Consider the following 21,909-nt stretch of genomic DNA (forward strand, 5'->3'; position numbering starts at 1 on the left):
AGACTGATCTATAGTCCATAATATAGACTTATCTATAGTTTAGACTATAGACTCATCTATAGTTTAGACTGTAGACTGATCTATAGTCCAGACTATAGACCAATCTTTATATATTCTATAGTCCAGACTTTAGACTGATCTTAAGTCCAGTCTTCAGACTGACCTATAGTCCAGATTATAGTCTTATCTATAGTCCATACTATAGACTGATCTATAGTTTAGACTAATCTATATTCCAGCCTATAGACTGATCTATAGTCCAGACTATAGACTAATCCATAGTTCCGACTGTAGACTGATCTATAGACCAGACTATAGACCTATCTATAGTACAGACTATAGACTAATCTATAGTCCAGACTATAGACTGATCTATAGTCCAAACTATAGGCTGATCTATAGTCCAGACTATAGACTGATCTATAGTCCAGATTATAGACTGATCTATAGTCCAGACTATAGACTGATCTAAAGTCCAGACTATAGAATGATCTATAATCCAGACTATAGAATGATCTATAGTCCAGACTATAGACTAATCTATAGTCCAGACTATAGACTAATCTATAGTCCAGACTATAGACTAATCTATAGTCCAGACTATAGACTGATCTATAGTCCAGACTATAGACTGATCTATAGTCCAGTCTATATACTGATCTATAGTCCAGACTATAGACTAATCCATAGTCCAGTCTATAGACTAATCCATAGTCCAGTCTATAGACTAATCTATAGTCCAGACTATAGGCTGATCTATAGTCCAGACTATGGACTGATCTATAGTCCAGACTATAGACTTATCTATAGTCCAGACTATAGACTGATCTAAAATCCAGACTATAGACTGATCTATAGTCCAGACTATAGAATGATCTATAGTCCAGACTATAGACTAATCTATAGTCCAGACTATAGACTAATCTATAGTCCAGACTATAGACTGATCTATAGTCCAGACTATAGACTGATCTATAGTCCAGACTATAGACTGATCTATAGTCCAGACTATAGACAGATCTGTAGTCCAGACTATAGACCAATCTATATTTCAGAATTTAGACTGATCTTTAGTCCAGATTATAGACTGATCTATAGTCCAGATTATAGACTGATTTATAGTCCAGACTATAGATTGATCTATAGTCCAGACTATAGATTGGTCTATAGTCCAGTCTATATACTGATCTATAGTCCAGACTATAGACTAATCCATAGTCCAGTCTATAGACTAATCTATGGTCCAAACTAATCTATAGTCCAGACTATAGACTGATCTATAGTCCAAACTATAGACTGATCTATAGTTCAGACTATAGGCTGATCTATAGTCCAGACTATAGACTGATCTGATGTCCAGACTATAGACTGATCTGTAGTCCAGACTATAGACTGATCTATAGTCCTGGCTATTGACTGATCTATAGTCCAGACTATAGAGAGATCAATAGTTCAGACTACAGACCGATCTATATTCCATACTATAGACCGATCTATAGTCCAGACTGTAGACCGATCTATAGTCCAGACTGTAGACCGATCTATAGTCCAGACTATATACTGATCTATAGTCCAGAATATAGAATGATCTATAGCCCAGACTATAGAATGATCTATAGTCCAGTCTATAGAAGGCTCTATAGTCCAGACTATAGACTAATCTATAGTCCACACTATAGACTGATCTATAGTCCAGACTATAGTTTTAATCCAGACTGTAAACTGATCTATAGTTCAGACTGTCTATATAGTCTATAGATCTATTGACTGATCTCAAGACTAGCTTATAGTTTTATTTACAGTTCAGGCTGATCGTTCACAGTTCACACTTATCTAGAGCAATTCATTTTTTATTTAACATTAAAATTGTAATAAAATATTTATGACTATAACAAATCGCCAATTTTATGTACAGTCAGTTTTCTTAAATGATAGCTAGAACTAAATTTATACTATAAATCGTAGGGTATCTAGCAACTCTTCAAAAACATTTCCTTACACTTCCCACAAATTTTTTTGTCATAAATATTTTACTAAGATGATGTGATAATGATCAAATTGAAAAAAAAACAAGTAAGAAATTATAGTCGGGCGAGGCCGACCATATAATACCCTACACCTTTGACAAAAATATAATGTGATTTAGTTGACATAATAAAGCATTTAAGTTGAATTGTACCTTGCCTTAGATATACATACTTAAGCCGTTTATGAATGAAATTGTGGACATTTAAGTGAAATTTTGATGGGGGCTTTTTATAGGGGCTAGGGTCATATGAGAACCTATTATTATGGAATTCGTGGGGGTCATCAAGTCTTGTATACAACTTGGTTATTGCAGCTTTTTGTCGAGATATGAGTATATTAAACATAATTATGAACTTAAAAGCCCTATTCGGCGTGTTCAGTTGTATGGGGGCTAGGTGAAATAATGGACCGATGTAAACCGTTCATCTACGGTACCATAAAAGATCATGTGCCAAATTTCATTGAATTATCTCCAAAATTGCGACCTGTAGTTTGATTACAAGTTTTAAAAGCCCTATTCGGGGGTTCAGTTGTATGGGGGCTAGGTGAAATAATGGACCGATGTTAACCATTTTCAACAGACTTCGTCTACAATACCATAAAAGATCATGTGCCAAATTTCATTGAATTATCTCCAAAATTGCGACCTGTAGTTTGATTACAAATTTTAAAAGCCCTATTCGAGGGGTTCAGTTGTATGGGGGCTAGGTGAAATAATGGACCGATGCAAACCATTTTCAACAGGCTTCATCTGCGGTACCATAAAAGATCATGTGCCAAATTTCATTGAATTATCTCCGAAATTGCGACCTGTAGTTTGATTACAAGTTTTAAAAGCCCTATTCGAGGGGTTCAGTTGTATGGGGGCTAGGTGAAATAATGGACCGATGTTAACCATTTTCAATAGGCTTCGTCCCTAGGGCAATAGAAGATCATGTACCAAATTTCATTGAATTATCTTCAAAATTGCGACCTGTAGTTTGATTACAAGGTTTACATGGACGGACGGACGGACAGACGGACGGACGGACAGACGGACGGACAGACGGACGGACATAGCTAAATCGACTCAGAAAATGATTCTGAGCCGATTGGTATACTTTAAGGTGGGTATAGGACCAAAATTATTGTACGTTACAAACATCAGCACAAACCCAATATACCCTCCCCACTAAAGTGGTGTAGGGTATAAATACCATTTGTCTGTCATTTCATTTTGCTTGTTTTTGTTGTTGTTTTGTGGTCAGTTTTTTTTTTTGTGGCTAAGTATGGATGAATGGTGGATGGTGGTGGAGGCATTATCTAAATTGAACCCAACAATTGAATCGCGTGCCGATTTCATTTAGAGAGAAATCTACAATACACCTTCAATTATTTGTTGTTATTTATATATTATTTCGGAAATGTATACAAAACAGTTGAAAATATTTTTTTTTTTTTTTTTATAAGTTGCACATTTTTTGATACGAATTTTTATTTTTTGTTTGCAGCCACATCTCGCCAAACAGATTAGAAACAATTGAAAATTATTTGACTCACAATTATTATATGGCAGTTTCGTTTTTAGCTATAAATATTGCATTTCCAAAGAAATGCAAAGAAAATGTATAAAAAAAAGATAAATAGATTGGTTTTAAGAAAATTTGATACCGTTGATGCGATAGAACGTTATGTACAGTGTGTTTTAAAATACAATTACATACTAGCTGTTAGTTATTAAAGATTTAAAATTAATTGTCATTTAAATAACGATTTTTAAGCAATTAAAACAAATTAAGGGTTTGTTTGTGTCACTATTCTAAATGAAATTAACGTGAGTTTTAGCTAAACTAATTAAGATTTCTTTTTATTAATAAATAAAACAAATAAAGCCGCAATGGCGGCATTTACAAAGATGCTAAAGAATAAAACTATAACTTGAAAAAGTAGAACAGAATTAGAACAGAACGAGAACAGAACTAAAACAGAACTAGAACTGAACTAGAACTGAACTAGAACAGAACTAGAACAGAACTAGAACAGAACTAGAACAGAACTAGAACTAGAACAGAACTAGAACAGAACTAGAACAGAACTAGAACAGAACTAGAACAGAACTAGAACAGAACTAGAACAGAACTAGAACAGAACTAGAACAGAACTAGAACAGAACTAGAACAGAACTAGAACAGAACTAGAACAGAACTAGAACAGAACTAGAACAGAACTAGAACAGAACTAGAACAGAACTAGAACAGAACTAGAACAGAACTAGAACAGAACTAGAACAGAACTAGAACAGAACTAGAACAGAACTAGAACAGAACTAGAACAGAACTAGAACAGAACTAGAACAGAACTAGAACATAACTAGAACAGAACTAGAACAGAACTAGAACAGAACTAGAACAGAAGTAGAACAGAACTAGAACTGAACTAGAACAGAACTAGAACAGAACTAGAACAGAACTTGAACAGAACTAGAACAGAACTAGAACAGAACTAGAACAGAACTAGAACAGAACTAGAACAGAACTAGAACAGAACTAGAACAGAACTAGAACAGAACTAGAACAGAACTAGAACAGAACTAGAACAGAACTAGAACAGAACTAGAACAGAACTAGAACAGAACTAGAACAGAACTAGAACAGAACTAGAACAGAACTAGAACAGAACTAGAACAGAACTAGAACAGAAGTAGAACTGAACTAGAACTGAACTAGAACTGAACTAGAACTGAACTAGAACAGAACTAGAACAGAACTAGAACAGAACTAGAACAGAACTAGAACAGAACTAGAACAGAACTAGAACAGAACTAGAACAGAACTAGAACAGAACTAGAACAGAACTAGAACAGAACTAGAACAGAACTAGAACAGAACTAGAACAGAACTAGAACAGAACTAGAACAGAACTAGAACAGAACTAGAACAGAACTAGAACAGAACTAGAACAGAACTAGAACTAGAACAGAACTAGAACAGAACTAGAACAGAACTAGAACAGAACTAGAACAGAACTAGAACAGAACTAGAACAGAACTAGAACAGAACTAGAACAGAACTAGAACAGAACTAGAACAGAACTAGAACAGAACTAGAACAGAACTAGAACAGAACTAGAACAGACTAGAACAGAACTAGAACAGAACTAGAACAGAACTAGAACAGAACTAGAACAGAACTAGAACATAACTAGAACTGAACTAGAACTGAACTAGAACTGAACTAGAACTGAACTAGAACTGAACTAGAACTGAACTAGAACTGAACTAGAACTGAACTAGAACTGAACTAGAACTGAACTAGAACTGAACTAGAACTGAACTAGAACTGAACTAGAACTGAACTAGAACTGAACTAGAACTGAACTAGAAACTGAACTAGAACTGAACTAGAACTGAACTAGAACTGAACTAGAACTGAACTAGAACTGAACTAGAACTGAACTAGAACTGAACTAGAACTGAACTAGAACTGAACTAGAACTGAACTAGAACTGAACTAGAACTGAACTAGAACTGAACTAGAACTGAACTAGAACTGAACTAGAACTAGAACTGAACTAGAACTGAACTAGAACTGAACTAGAACTGAACTAGAACTGAACTAGAACTGAACTAGAACTGAACTAGAACTGAACTAGAACTGAACTAGAACTGAACTAGAACTGAACTAGAACTGAACTAGAACTGAACTAGAACTGAACTAGAACTGAACTAGAACTGAACCAGAACTGAACTAGAACTGAACTAGAACTGAACTGAACTAGAACTGAACTAGAACTGAACTAGAACTGAACTAGAACTAGAACTGAACTAGAACTGAACTAAAACTGAACTAGAGAACTAGAACAGAACTAAACTAGAACTGAACTGAACTAAACTAGAACAGAACTAGAACTGAACTAGAACTGAACTATAACTGAACTAGAACTGAACTAGAACTGAACTAGAACTGAACTGAACTGAACCAACTGAACCAAAACTGAACCAAAACTGAACCAAAACTGAACTAGAACTGAACTAGAACTGAACTAGAACTGAACTAGAACTGAACTAGAACTGAACTAGAACTGAACTAGAACTGAACTAGAACTGAAGTAGAACTGAACTATAACTGAACTAGAACTGAACTAGAACTGAACTAGAACCGAACTAGAACTGAACTAGAGCTGAACTAGAACTGAACTAGAACTGAACTACAACTGAACTAGAACTGAACCAGAACTGAACCAAAACTGAACCAAAACTGAACCAAAACTGAACTAGAACTGAACTAGAACTGAACTAGAACTGAACTAGAACTGAACTGGAACTGAACTAGAACTGAACTAGAACTGAACTAGAACTGAACTAGAACTGAACTAGAACTGAACTAGAACTGAACTAGAACTGAACTAGAACTGAACTAGAACTGAACTAGAACTGAACTAGAACTGAACTAGAACTGAACTAGAACTGAACTAGAACTGAACTAGAACTGAACTAGAACTGAAATAGAACTGAACTAGAACTGAACTAGAACTGAACTAGAACTGAACTAGAACTGAACTAGAACTGAACTAGTACTGAACTAGAACTGAACTAGAACTGAACTAGAACTGAACTAGAACTGAACTAGAACTGAACTAGAACTGAACTAGAACTGAACTAGAACTGAACTAGAACTGAACTAGAACTGAACTAGAACTGATCTAGAACTGAACTAGAACTGAACTACAACTGAACTAGAACTGAACTAGAACTGAACTAGAACTGAACTAAAACTGAACTAGAACTGAATTAGAACAGAACTAAAACTGAACTAGAACTAATCTAGAACAGAACCAGAAATAAACAGGAATTGAATTAGAACTAAACTAGAACTGAACTAAACCAGAATTGAACTGGAATTGAACTTCAAATGACTTTTACAACATACTGTATGAGGAAGTATTTGAAATTTATAGCAATTTCGTATTTGTTGTTTTCTCTTTGCAAATAGACAACAATAATTCTTTATCATTTTCAGATAATCTCAAAAAAATTACAGTTTTATATTGAAATTTATTTTAAATAAGGAAAAAAATATGGAAAATTACGTAAAATAATTAAACTGCTATAAATTTATTTAAATTGATGATCATTATAAAAAAATGTTTGTTTAAATAATCAATATGAAAAATTGATTATAATTAATTGTTTAAACTGATGTTTTAGCAAGAAATTTATGAAGTTATTTTTAAATAATAGGAAGTTTACTACTGTTTTTTTTAATGAAACCTTTTTTTACTCTATTTATTAAAACATATGGTCGTTGTATATGAATTTCGGGGTTGTTTTGCTTATTTCACTTTGTTTTTGCTTATCAAAGCCAAATTTCAAATGTCGTCAAAATAATAATGATTAAGAGAATGATTCGCAATACATAATCATCACATTACAAAAAGATTTCCAAAAAAAAATATATAGTATTACTTCTATGGGTTGTACTTAGGTCGACTGAGTGAAACACCGCCACTCTTCTAGTTGCTGTATTTTGACGTTCTTTAAAATTAAATTTTCGTTTTGTGTTGCAAATCCAGTTAAAAACTTATAATACTTTATTATTTTCCCATAAAGTTTGCAGGGTGCAAGCAGCAGACTTAATAGATATTAAGGGTTGTTGAATGCTTAAAGTTGACAAATCAAAAAGCGGTTTCCTATATTTAAATGTGTCTGTATTTCTATGTTTTTACATATGTCTGTAGCTAATGGAATATGATCTCAACACTTTGGGATTTCATCTTTAATAATAAGCACATAAATGGCACTATTTTACTTTAACCCTTTGAGAACACTTGCTTATTTATTTATTATATTGAATTATTGATTATATTGAAGAGAGAATTCTACTCCTACAGATGACAGTTTTATTATAATTATGACAACAATCACTGAAAACTAGAACAGAAGTAGAACAGAACTAAAACAGATCTAGAACAGGACTGGAAGGGAACTTGAACAGATCTAGAATAGAACTAGAACAGAACTAGAGCTAGAACAGAACTAGAGCTAGAACAGAACTAGAGCTAGAACAGAACTAGAGCTAGAACAGAACTAGAGCTAGAACAGAACTAGAACAGAACTAGAACAGAACTAGAGCAGAACTAGAACAGAACTAGAACAGAACTAGAACAGAACTAGAACAGAACTAGAACAGAACTAGAACAGAACTAGAACAGAACTAGAACAGAACTAGAACAGAACTAGAACAGAACTAGAACAGAACTAGAACAGAACTAGAACAGAACTAGAACAGAACTAGAACAGAACTAGAACAGAACTAGAACAGAACTAGAATAGAACTAGAACAGAATTAGAACAGAACTAGAACAGAACTAAAACAGAACTAGAACAGAACTAAAACAGAATAAAAACAGAATTAGAACAGAACTAGGACAGAACTAGAACAGAACTAGAACAGAACTAAAACAGAACTAGAAAAGAACTAGAACAGAACTAGAACAGAACTAGAACTAGAACAGAACTAGAACAGAACTAGAACAGAACTAGAACAGAACTAGAACAGAACTAGAACAGAACTAGAACAGAACTAGAACAGAACTAGAATAGAACTAGAACAGAATTAGAACAGAACTAGAACAGAACTAAAACAGAACTAGATCAGAACTAAAACAGAATAAAAACAGAATTAGAACAGAACTAGGACAGAACTAGAACAGAACTAGAACAGAACTAAAACAGAACTAGAAAAGAACTAGAACAGAACTAGAACAGAACTAAAACAGAACTAGAAAAGAACTTGAACAGAACTAGAACAGAACTAGAATAGAACTAGAACAGAACTAGAACAGAACTAGAACAGAACTAGAACAGAACTAGAACAGAACTAGAACAGAACTAGAACAGAACTAGAACAGAACTAGAACAGAACTAGAACAGAACTAGAACAGAACTAGAACAGAACTAGAACATAACTAGAACAGAACTAGAACAGAACTAGAACAGAACTAGAACAGAACTGAAACAAAACTAGAACAGAACTAGAACAGAACTAGAACAGAACTAGAACAGAACTTGAACAGAACTAGTACAGAACTAGAACAGAACTAGAACAGAACTAGAACAGAACTAGAACAGAACTAGAACAGAACTAGAACAGAACTAGAACAGAACTAGAACAGAACTAGAACAGAACTAGAACAGAACTAGAACAGAACTAGAACAGAACTAGAACAGAACTAGAACAGAACTAGAACAGAACTAGAACAGAACTAGAACAGAACTAGAACAGAACTAGAACAGAACTAGAACAGAACTAGAACAGAACTAGAACAGAACTAGAACAGAACTAGAACAAAACTAGAACAGAACTAGAACAGAACAAGAACAGAACAGAACTAGAACAGAACTAGAACTGAACTAGAACAGAACTAGAACTGAACTAGAACAGAACTAGAACTGAACTAGAACAGAACTAGAACAGAACTAGAGCAGAACTAGAACAGAACTAGAGCAGAACTAGAACAGAACTAGAACAGAACTAGAACAGAACTAGAACAGAACTAGAACAGAACTAGAACAGAACTAGAACAGAACTAGAACAGAACTAGAACAGAACTAGAACAGAACTAGAACAGAACTAGAACAGAACTAGAACAGAACTAGAACAGAACTAGAACAGAACTAGAACAGAACTAGAACAGAACTAGAACAGAACTAGAACAGAACTAGAACAGAACTAGAACAGAACTAGAACAGAACTAGAACAGAACTAGAACAGAACTAGAACAGAACTAGAACAGAACTAGAACAGAACTAGAACAGAACTAGAACAGAACTAGAACAGAACTAGAACAGAACTAGAACAGAACTAGAACAGAACTAGAACAGAACTAGAACAGAACTAGAACAGAACTAGAACTAGAACAGAATTAGAACAGAACTAGAACATACCTAGAACAGAACTAGAACAGAACTAGAACAGAACTAGAACAGAACTAGAACAGAACAGAACTAGTGCTAGAACTGAACTACAACAGAATATATATTGATCTATTGTGCAGGCTATAAAATGATCTATAGTCCAGATAATAGATTGATCTATAGTCCAGACTATAAATTGATCTATAGTCTAGACTATAGATTGATCTACAGTCCAGACTATAAATTGGTCTACAGTCCAGACTATAAATTGATCTATAGTCCAGCCTATAAATTTATCTGTAGTCCAGATAATAGATTGATCTATAGTCCAAACTGATTTTTAGTCCGGACTATAGATTGATCTATAGTCCTATTCTTTACATCAGTCTATAAAGAGTATGATTTCTTCCAAGTAATTGGAGTTAAACTGTGGATATACTATCACACACATATTGCATATTGTAACAATCTGGCAAACCCACTGATGAGAAACGGCCACATGTAAAGCTGCCAGATGAAGAGTTTTTATGGATCATTTTTTTTAATTTATGTTTTTCTCTAAAAAAACTATGATAATTTGTTAATATTAAAGCAGGATGTGAGTTTTAATACCTCAAAAAAAAAAAAAAAAAAAACATTTTACCGGCACACGCTGAGACAATTAATTTAATTGTATTTTGCTTTCTTTTTTTATTACTTAATGATAAAAACGCTAACAAAATAATAGTGTAATAAAATAATAAAAATAGCTAAATGCTAGATAATGATTCGTTTTCATTTAGTTTTATATGAATTTCTATGGTCGTAATAAAAAAAATCATATCATTTCATATCGTATCATTTTCATTCATTCATTTATTTATGGCGAACAATATTGAAATCATTTTTCTTCATTATTAGTCTAATATAATTACAAAAATTTATGAATTAAGAGGCAAATCCCGCGTTATTTTCCAAAAAAGAAAAGAACAACAGGCACACTTTTTACACTTTAAAACGAAAAACTACATTTTAAACTATAATTAAGTGTTTTGCTTAGTTTTAGGATGACAAAATTGACCTTGAATTTTAATTTATGGCGCTTTACTTTTTAAAAGAAAAAAACTTGTACCTAGAAAAGCAAGCAATTTTGCTATTTTATATTTGTAAAAAGTAAACTGAAACCTAACTAAAGTAATTAAAACAATTTTTAGTTATATACTTAGTTTTTTTTTATATGTGTACATAAAACTACAAGATATTTCCGTTGTTGTATAAAAAAATATTCAATAAAAAACCACAGTCAAATCTGGAATAAACTAGTTTTGAGAAGATAGGTATCTGATAAAACTTAAATACGTTGTAAAACAATGATGCCTACTTTTCAAATATTCAAAAGTATTTAAAGTAAAACTAAAATATAAAACATTTTTGGTTTAAATTTAGAAAAATACATTAATTTTATATAAAACATTAAGATTTTCAAACATTTCTCTCATATTATTTGAAATATTTGTTTTGATAACAACAGTTGCCAGATGATCATTTATAAACTGCAATAACTCTCAAGATAATTGAGCTGCCAGACACCAATTTACATCTCGTTAGATGGTGAAGCAGTGATGTCAACAACATTTGAACTTTCAACATTCTACTGTAATTCTTAGCATGTGCCTCTTTGAAACAATTTGATTTACTTTAAATATGAGAAAAATCTTTACAACATAACACAAAGCTTAAGTGAATGAACTCTTTTAAATTCCCTTTTAATTCCGCAACAAATATTTAAAAGAGAAAATATCTTAATTGATATTTTTATATATTTACATAGTTTATTAAACAGTTTTTTACTCTTCATTTAGAATACCTTCTTTAAAAGTTCTGTTTCATATTTTAGCTAAACATCTTTACAATGTAGAGACAATGGCTTATCAGTAACGGTCAGTGTTCACTCACATAATTGAAAGTAAAATAAAAAATAAAAATAAAAACGAAAACTCAGAAAATATCTAAACAAATTGAAATGTCTAATGTCACAGTCATTGCCGTTGAAAATCACCATAATGATAGTGTAAATTTAGCGTGCAGTTTGCGTTTGGTTACGGTGTTGGACACACATGAAGAAAAATTAAGATAAATACTAGGAGCGATGCATAACTGAACTAGAACAGAACTAGAACAGAACAAGAACAGAACTAGAACAGAACTAGAACAGAACTAGAACAGAACTAGAACAGAACTAGAACAGAACTAGAACAGAACTAGAACAGAACTAGAACAGAACTAGAACAGAACTAGAACAGAACTAGAACAGAACTAGAACAGAACTAGAACAGAACTAGAACAGAACTAGAACAGAACTAGAACAGAACTAGAACAGAACTAGAACAGAACTAGAACAGAACTAGAACAGAACTAGAACAGAACTAGAACAGAACTAGAACAGAACTAGAACAGAACTAGAACAGAACTAGAACAGAACTAGAACAGAACTAGAACAGAACTAGAACAGAACTAGAACAGAACTAGAACAGAACTAGAACAGAACAGAACTATGGACTAACCTGAAGTATAGACTATGGATTAATCTATAGTCTAGGCTAGACTATGGACTATTCTATAGGCTAGACTATGGACTATTCTATAGGCTAGACTATGGACTAATCTATAGGCTAGACTATGGACTAATCTACAGGCTAGACTGTGGACTAATCTATAGGCTAGACTATGGACTAATGTATAGGCTAGACTATGGACTATTCTATAGGCTAGACTATGGACTACTCTATAGGCTAGACTATGGACTAATCTATAGGCTAGACTATGGAATAATCTATAGGCTAGACTATGGAATAATCTATAGGCTAGACTATGGACTTATCTATAGTCTAGACTATAGACTAATCTATAGTCTAGACTATGGACTAATATATAGTCTAGATTATGGACTAATATATAGTCTACAATATGGACTAATATATAATCTAGACTATGGACTAATCTATAGTCTAGACTATGGACTAATCTATAGTCTAGATTTTGGACTCATCTATAGTCTAGACTAATCTAAAGCCTAGGCTATGGACTAATCTGTAGTCCAGACTATGGACTAATATATAGTGTAGACTATGGCCTAATCTACACTGTAGACTATGCTCTAATCTATAGTCTAGACTATGTCCTAATCTATAGTCTAGACTATGCACTAATCTATAGTCTAGACTATTGATTAATCTATAGTATGGACTATAGATTGATCTATTGTTTTATTTATAAATTGATTTATAGTCCACTCTATGGACTGATGTATACTAGAGAGTAGTTAGGACTATATGAAAAATACTCTTAATATTTGTATTTGAACTAGAATTGAACTGAAACGAAATGAACTAGAACTGGTGTAGAATTTAGCAAAAAGTGAATCTTCAAAACTTTTTACTATGTGTATTAGAATATAGAACCATATTTTCACTTTTAATTGTTGATTGATTCATTCTAGTTAGACCTTAAAGTTAGAAATATTAAGTCATTTTAAATAATACTAAAACAGCAACAACCATAAAAATAACAAGTTTCATAATCTTAAGGTCGCATTTCTAGTGAATGGCATTGACTTCAACCTTTATATTCCGGCACCAAAATATAAAAAAAAAAAAAAATAAAAAACACAATCACCAATAATCACTTTGGGCTAAAGGCCCAAAATAGCAGCAGTTACGAAGGAGTAGAGTTAGATGTTTAATTTTTAAATTATTACAACGCGCATACGCAAAGATTTGTAACAAGATATTTATATTTTTTTTTTTTATATTATTATATTGGCGTAACAAGCATATTATTTAATAATTGGTTATTATTATTTCTTTACTATTATACTTTTCTTTTTAGTTGGTTTTTGTTGTTAGTATTGATGTAAGTTGTTTATTCATTTTTTTTTTTTTTTTGTTATTTTCACAACATATGTTTCGTAGATTTCGTAATTTTTATATAATTGTGTAGATTTGTGGTATTATTTTTTACAATTTTGTGATTTTCTTTAAATTATTTTAGTTTTAGTGATGAGTTGTTTAAATTAGTAACGGTTTTCTAGTTAGTTAAGTGAAAGAGAGTGAGTGAGAGAGAGAGAGAGAGAGAGAGTTTCTTTGTTTTGGTTAGAAATACGATATGTAACGGTTATTTTCACTTGGTTCTCTTTACTCTGTGCGTGTATTGGTGTATTAGTGCTAGAATTTCACCACTAAATTACGAAACAATTTTTTACGATTGTTAAACTTAAGCTCGTTTTGTATAAATTTTATTAAATTATTTACATTTTTTTATTTTATTTTATTTAAATTTTTTAAATTTTTGTGTTTTTTTTTATTATTTTTATTTAATAATTCTCTTAATGCTATTTATAAATTTAACTTTTTGTATAATTTTCTTGTCTAAAGGAGTTTTGCGTTAGAATCCTAGAACTACCGTTAAAGAACTGAGCGAGCGTAAAAACGCGAATGTCTTTACTACCAAACAAACTGACGAAATTAACTAACAGCCATCAAAAGCAAATTGTATTTGTATGTATGTACTGTATTCCATATAAGTTTTTGTTGTTATTTTTATTTTTTATAATTTTTTTCCTTTCGTTTGAAACGTCAAAAAGCGTGCCATGCTAAAGCGGCGTCAGCAACATTTCAACTACTACAGCCTGACTGTTTGTCAGGATAGATGCATGAGAGACAGTTTGTTTGTTTGGCTGCCTGTTAGACTGCCTAGCCAAGTGACTAACTTTACGTATGATGACTGTCTATTTAGTTAGTTAGTTAGTTTGGTTAAATAGTTGATTGTTTTTTGAAATGGTTGAATAATAACGTTTGTTAATACCATCATCATCATGCCATATTTTGTTGTTTCTTTATACTTTTCAACTCATAACAATCCATGCCGGATTTTGGTTTTTTAATTACTTATTTATTTTGTAAGGTTGAAAAACTGCAATTTTATATTTTAGAATAGAATTCAATATATTACAATATAATTACTAAATATTAAGATACTATACATCTGTCTATAGTCTGAACTGTAGATGAGTCTATAGTTTAGACTATAGATAAGTCTATAGACTGGATTTTAGATCATTTTATAGGCTGTATTATAGACCAATCTATGGTCTGGATTGTAGATCAGTATATAGTCAGCATATCAGTCTTCAGTGTGAACTATTGATCAGTTTATAGTCTGGACTATAGACCAATCTATGGTCTGGCTTGTAGGCCTGTATATAGTCTGGATAATAGATCAGTTTTTAGTCTGGACTATAGATTAGTCCATAGTTTGGACTATAGATAGTCTATAGTTTGAACTTATGATCAGTTTAAGATCAGTCTATAGTCTAGTTCTAGTTCAGTTCTAGTTCATATCTAGTTCATATCTAGTTCAGTTCTAGTTCAGTTCTAGTTCAGTTCTAGTTCAGTTCTAGTTCAGTTCTAGTTCAGTTCTAGTTCAGTTCTAGTTCAGTTCTAGTTCAGTTCTAGTTCAGTTCTAGTTCAGTTCTAGTTCAGTTCTAGTTCAGTTCTAGTTCAGTTCTAGTTCAGTTCTAGTTCAGTTCTAGTTCAGTTCTAGTTCAGTTCTAGTTCAGTTCTAGTTCAGTTCTAGTTCAGTTCTATCAGTTCTAGTTCAGTTCTAGTTCAGTTCTAGTTCAGTTCTAGTTCAGTTCTAGTTCAGTTCTAGTCAGTTCTAGTTCAGTCTAGTCAGTTCTAGTTCAGTTCTAGTTCAGTTCTAGTTCAGTTCTAGTTACAGTTCTAGTTCAGTTCTAGTTCAGTTCTAGTTCAGTTCTAGTTCAGTTATAGTTCAAGTTTCTAGTTCAGTCTCTAGTTCAGTTCTAGTTCAGTTCTAGTTCAGTTCTAGTTCAGTTCTAGCTTCAGTTTCTAGTTCAGTTTAGTTCAGTTCATAGTTCAGTTCTAGTTCCAGTTCTAGTTAAGTTTCTAGTTCAGTTCTAGTTTCAGTTATAGTTCCGTTCTAGTTCAAGTTCTAGTTCAGTTCTTAGTTCAGTTCTAGTTCGTCTAGTTCAGTTCTAGTTCAGTTCTAGTTCAGTTCTAGTTCAGTTCTAGTTCCAGTTCTAGTTCAGGTTCTCGTTCAGTTGTAGTTTTAATTTTTTCAAGCCAAAAGCATTTCTTTGTCAAAAGTATTAGTACGTATGTGTAATAAAGGTGAAATATCACTCATACGTCTAAGTTGTGTGAAGTCAGTTATAATTTTAAATATTAATTTATTGAAGTCTTAATAAGTTTTTTTTAAACAATAATTAAATGCCTCTAATAAGTATGCTTAGTCAGACGATAATTAACTGTAAGACAATTAGCTTGTTCCAAATTTAATTGATATAGGTTTGTTTTTGGTTTCCTAAGTAAAACTAAGTACATACATATGTATATATATGCTCTTTTAGTGAAATGTTTTGTTAAAAGTACAAATTTTTGCTCTTATTTTCTATATTTTATTTTAAATTCATATTAAATTAATTGTTTTTGTTGTCTTTGCTTAGATTTTTACCGTTATTTAGCTATTTCTTTGTATTCTAGTTTAAAAGAGAAAGTAATGGCTCATATTTAAAAGTCAAACTGAGACGTTCATACGTTCTCATTCATATTTATTCATTAATACAACAACTTACATACAAGTATTTAAATAAAAGATAGGTTGGCTCCCAAAAACAAAGTTGATAGCTGTATTTCACAACAATAGGGTAACTTTATTTATTTTAATTAATTTATTCTAGAAATAACAAATCAACCTAAGAATTCCTTCTTAGGAATTTAAATAAGATTAAAATTAATATAATGTTTGTTGCTCCTTCGAAAGAGTACCATCCCATTGTACCCCAAATGTAGAAATATTTATTATATTTAATTTAAATACATTTTTAAACATGTAAGTTTGTTTTTATACGATACATAAGGAAAAACTATGATTTATTTCGATTTTTTATACGTTACAACAAATTTCACTTCGTGATTTCGAAATTAAAACATATTTTTTATTTATTATAAGCAGAGCTGGTACACTTTATAAGATATAAACTAAACTAAACTAGAACTGAACTAAAACTGAACTGGAACTGAACTAGAACTGAACTAGAACTGAACTAGAACTGAACTAGAACTGAACTAGAACTGAACTAGAACTGAACTGGAACTGAACTAGAACTGAACTAGAACTGAACTAGAACTGAACTAGAACTGATCTAGAACTGAACTAGAACTGAACTAGAACTGAACTAGAACTGAACTAGAACTGAACTAGAACTGAACTAGAACTGAACTAAAACTGAACTAGAACTGAACTAGAACTGAACTAGAACTGAACTAGAACTGAACTAGAACTGAACTAGAACTGAACTAGAACTGAACTAGAACTGAACTAGAACTGAACTAGAACTGAACTAGAACTGAACTAGAACTGAACTAGAACTGAACTAGAACTGAACTAGAACTGAACTAGAACTGAACTAGAACTGAACTAGAACTGAACTAGAACTGAACTAGAACTGAACTAGAACTGAACTAGAACTGAACTAGAACTGAACTAGAACTGAACTAGAACTGAACTAGAACTGAACTAGAACTGAACTAGAACTGAACTAGAACTGAACTAGAACTGAACTAGAACTGACTAGAACTGAACTAGAACTGAACTAGAACTGAACTAGAACTGAACTAGAACTGAACTAGAACTGAACTAGAACTGAACTAGAACTGAACTAGAACTGAACTAGAACTGAACTAGAACTGAACTACGAACTGAACTAGAAACTGAACCTAGAACTGAACTAGAACTGAACTAGAACTGAACTAGAACTGAACTAGAACTGAACTAGAACTGAACTAGAACTGAACTAGAACTGAACTAGAACTGAACTAGAACTGAACTAGAACTGAACTAGAACTGAACTAGAACTGAACTAGAACTGAACTAGAACTGAACTAGACTAACTGAACTAGAACTGAACTAGAACTGAACTAGAACTGAACTAGAACTGAACTAGAACTGAACTAGAAATGAACTAGAACTGAACTAGAACTGAACTAGAACTGAACTAGAACTGAACTAGAACTGAACTAGAACTGAACTAGAACTGAACTAGAACTGAACTAGAACTGAACTAGAACTGAACTAGAACTGAACTAGAACTGAACTAGAACTGAACTAGAACTGAACTAGAACTGAACTAGAACTGAACTAGAACTGAACTAGAACTGAACTAGAACTGAACTAGAACTGAACCAGAACTGAACCAGAACTGAACCAGAACTGAACTAGAACTGAACTAGAACTGAACTAGAACTGAACTAGAACTGAACTAGAACTGAACTAGAACTGAACTAGAACTGAACTAGAACTGAACTAGAACTGAACTAGAACTGAACTAGAACTGAACTAGAACTGAACTAGAACTGAACTAGAACTGAACTAGAACTGAACTAGAACTGAACTAGAACTGAACTAGAACTGAACTAGAACTGAACTAGAACTGAACTAGAACTGAACTAGAACTGAACTAGAACTGAACTAGAACTGAACTAGAACTGAACTAAACTGAACTAAACTGAACTAGAACTGAACTAGAACTGAACTAGAACTGAACTAGAACTGAACTAGAACTGAACTAGAACTGAACTAGAACTGAACTAGAACTGAACTAGAACTGAACTAGAACTGAACTAGAACTGAACTAGAACTGAACTAGAACTGAACTAGAACTGAACTAGAACTGAACTAGAACTGAACTAGAACTGAACTAGAACTAACTGAACCAGAACTGAACCAGAACTGAACTAGAACTGAATTAGAACAGAACTAGAACTGTAGTAAAACTTAACCAGAAACATATTTTTTTGTTTATTATTTTCCTTTGTTTTTTTTCCATAAACTTTTTTCTAACTTTTACAATTATTTTCGGCAATAATTTCTAACAAATAAACAAAATTCATTGACTGATTTAAATGACGCTCAATTACAAAAATTCCAACTTTTAATATGAATTAAATGTTATTTAAAAGCAAATCGGAAATTCCCATAAACAAATGGAATTATATTTGTTGGTTTTGGTGTTTTTTTGTGTAACATTTTTTTTTTCTTTTTACCCATACATTTACACAAACAATAAATTACTCAACAAATAAAAGTTGAACTCTAAATTTAGCTTTATTTTCAGAAAAAAAACAACAACGGCAGCGACAACAAATAAATTAAAGGAAACATATGTATGTATATTGTAGGTAAGTAACGTTTTTATTAAAACTCTTTTTTTTTCACTCTTTGTTTTTTAATACCCTTGACCCTCTCTAAGTTGTATTTAGCCAATTATCCCTGTCTTTATTAGTCATTTAACAAACACACTTACTTGTTCTTTTTTCCAACCTGTCTGTCTCTCGTTTGCTGTTGTCTCTATGCAAAAGCAGGTGTATGTGTAGTTTGTTTATATTAATATAACGGTAATAAAGGCAATACTTACATGCACCCATATACAAATGTATGTAAATGCAGTCAAGAATACTTAGATGTTTATACATATGTTGCTGTATGTGTGTTTGTACTGAGAATTTATATTGTCGTGTCGTGATTGTTTTGCTTTTCTTGTTGTTGTTTCCTTTTGTTTTTGTACTTGCATGTATGAGTGTTAGAAATGTAAATTACTTTAAGGAATCATTATTATTATTTGTTTGTTTGTGTATTAGCATTCTTGCATTAGTTTTTTGTTTTTACTTTCAATTGTTGTTATTGTTATTATTCAAATATTACTTACTTTATTGTTGTTTGATTACCATTTCTATTTTGAAATTGAGTGCTACATGTTGTATGAGCAATATGAAGAAGGTTCTCTTTTTGGTGATACCACAATGCGTATGTTTGATTTCAAATTGAAAACGTTATAAAAAATATTACTCATACGTTCGTAAGATATTTAAAGGGTCATTTTGTTAAGTGAAATGTAATAAAATGAAGTTATTTTTAAGTTATTTAAAAAAACTACCTTTAAAGAAAAAAAATCTTAAAAGAGTGATATTATCTAAACTACGCTTAGCATTCAAGTGTTTTCAAACCACTTTTAATGAAAATTTAAGTTTTATTAATTGAAAAAAATAAATTTGCAATTGCTAATAATTAATTTTACTAAATACATATTCATATTTTTAATAAAATTATACATTTTTCAGTCAAAAATTCAACTATTTAATTAAATTTAAAAAAAATAATTTGTTTTAAAAAAAGAAGGGAAAACGGGGACCAAAAAAGCGAAGGGGGACAGACAGGGGGAAAAGGGGGAAAAGACACGGAGGGGAGGAAAGGGAGCGGGAAAGAAAAGAAAAGGGGAACGAAAAAGGGAAAGGGGGACGAAAAAGGCAAAGGGGGACGAAAAAGGCAAAAGGGAACGAAAAAGGCAAAAGGGAACGAAAAAGGAGAAGGGCCGGAAAAGGCAAAGGGGCAGGAAAAGGGCAAAGGGGCAGGAAAAGGGCAAAGGTGTCGGGAAAAGGGCAAAGGGGCAGGAAAAGGGAAAAGGGGCAGGAAAAGGGCAAAAGGGGGACGAAAAAAGACAAAAGGGGCACGAAAAGGCAAAAGAGGACGAAAAAAGGGCAAAGGGGAAGGGGACGAAAAGGCAAATTTTAACAGGAAATATAATAGGCCAGAAAATTCAAATTGGTCAGGAAAATTCAAATTGTCATAAAATTTAAAATTTCATAAAATTTCAAAATTTCACTAAAATTCAAATTTAAAATTCAAAATATTTTTACTAAAAAATTCAAATTAGTACGAATCAAAATTTCAATTTTACTAAAATGCAAATTTTAACAGAAAATTTAATATTCCTTAAAATTCAAATTTTCATTAAAATTCAAATTTTCATTAAAATTTCAAATTTTTACTAAAAAATGTACAAATTTTCACTAAAATTCAAACTTTAGAAATCTAAACTTTCATTAAAAAAATTAAAATTTTTAGTTAGTTAGTTAGTTAGCTAGTTAGTTAGCTAGTTAGTTAGTTAGTTAGCTAGTTAGTAGCTAGTTAGTTAGTTAGTTAGTTAGTTAGTTAGTTAGTTAGTTAGTTAGTAGTTAGTTAGTTGGAGTTAGTTAGTTAGTTAGTAGTTAGTTAGTTAGTTAGTTAGTTAGTTAGTTAGTTAGTAGGTAGTTAGTTAGTTAGTTAGTTAGTTAGTTAGTTAGTTAGTTAGTTAGTTAGTTAGTTAGTTAGTAGTTAGTTAGTTAGTTAGTTAGTTAGTACGTTAGTAGTTAGTAGTTAGTTAGTTAGTTAGTTAGTTAGTTAGTTAGTTAGTAGGTTAGTTAGTTAGTTAGTTAGTAGTGTAGTTAGTTAGTTAGTTAAGTTAGTTAGTTTAGTTAGTTAGTTAGTTAGTTAGTTAGTTAGTTAGTTCGTTAGTTTAGTTATAGTTAGTTAGTTGTTAGTTCAGTTAGTTAGTTAGTTAGTTAGTTAGTTAGTAGGTAGTTAGTTAGTTTAGTTAGTTAGTTCGTTAGTTCGTTAGTAGTTAGTTAGTTAGTTAGTTAGTTAGTTAGTTCGTTAGTTAGTAGTAGTTTAGTTAGTTCGTTAGTTAGTTAGTAGTTAGTAGTTCGTTAGGTTAGTTAGTTAGTTAGTTAGTTAGTTAGTTAGTTAGTTAGTTAGTTAGTTAGTTAGTTCGTTAGTTAGTTAGTTAGTTAGTGTAGTTAGTTAGTTAGTTAGTTAGTTAGTTAGTTAGTTAGTTAGTTAGTTAGTTAGTTAGTTAGTTAGTAGTTAGTTAGTTAGTTAGTTAGTTAGTTAGTTAGTTAGTTAGTTAGTTATGTTAGTTAGTTAGTTAGTTAGTTAGTTAGTAGTTAGTTAGTTAGTTAGTTAGTTAGTTAGTTAGTAGTTAGTTAGTTAGTTAGTTAGTTAGTTAGTTAGTTAGTTAGTTAGTTAGTTAGGTTAGTTAGTTAGTTAGTTAGTTAGTTAGTTAGTTCGTTAGTTAGTTAGTTCGTTAGTTAGTTAGTTAGTTAGTTAGTTAGTTA

The sequence above is a fragment of the Lucilia sericata genome, unplaced genomic scaffold, assembly GCF_015586225.1.
Source record: "Lucilia sericata isolate MDLA Ls3-8-SP2 unplaced genomic scaffold, ASM1558622v1 Contig000346F_arrow, whole genome shotgun sequence".
Lineage (NCBI taxonomy): Eukaryota > Metazoa > Arthropoda > Insecta > Diptera > Calliphoridae > Lucilia > Lucilia sericata.